The sequence below is a fragment of the Oryzias melastigma genome, unplaced genomic scaffold (assembly GCF_002922805.2).
Source record: "Oryzias melastigma strain HK-1 unplaced genomic scaffold, ASM292280v2 sc00787, whole genome shotgun sequence".
Lineage (NCBI taxonomy): Eukaryota > Metazoa > Chordata > Actinopteri > Beloniformes > Adrianichthyidae > Oryzias > Oryzias melastigma.
Window position 1 is genome coordinate 7031 of NW_023417374.1, and position 856 is coordinate 7886.

The window sequence follows — 856 nt, forward strand, 5'->3', positions numbered from 1 at the left end:
CTGCACTGTCGCTGCACTGTCACCCGCTGCCACTGCACTGCAACTGCACTGCAACTACACTGCCACTGCACTGCCACTGCACTGCCACTTCACTGCCACTTCACTGCCACTGCACTACCACTGCACTGCCACTACACTGCCACTGCACTGCCACTACACTGCCAATGCACTACCACTGCACTGCTACTGCACTGCTACAGCACTGTCACCACACATCCTCAAAAGGTGCCTGCTGACCAATGCCAACTTTTTGAGAAAAATTGTCCTGTCGCACCGTAAAATTTTAACTATTGCTTAAAACTTCAGCAGTCAATTTGCTGCATGTAAAATGCATCTGCTGTCTCCTGATTACAAATGCCACCGCACGGCTACCGCACGGCCACCTGCCAAATTTACTGAAAAACTCGCATTTAGGTCACCACATGTTGGCATTTTTGGATATTTGATCATAGTCTGAAATAACTTCTGCTTTAATGTCAATAACAATAGCAGTAATATATTTTTAAATTCATATTTTTAATCCTTTCATTCGTAGTGGCCATCCATTCTGCGGTTTCATTTCCCACCCCTCCAAAATCTTCTGCACCCCATTTAATATGTTCCAACTCTGCCACTGGTTATCAGCAACATTTAGGAAATGCATATATTTGTGTTTAATCTTAAGTAAATCTGAAATTGAACCTGATTTGGTCTTCTAAGACTGGAGTCACGTGAATCAGTTTATTCGTCATCTATTATGCACAGATAATGAGCCATTTGTGTTGCAGTTAATTAGTTCAAATCCCAGAATGTCAAACAAACCTTCCTGCGTACACTCAAAAAAATAATTCTTTAGATTTACTTAAAAGCCTTGCGT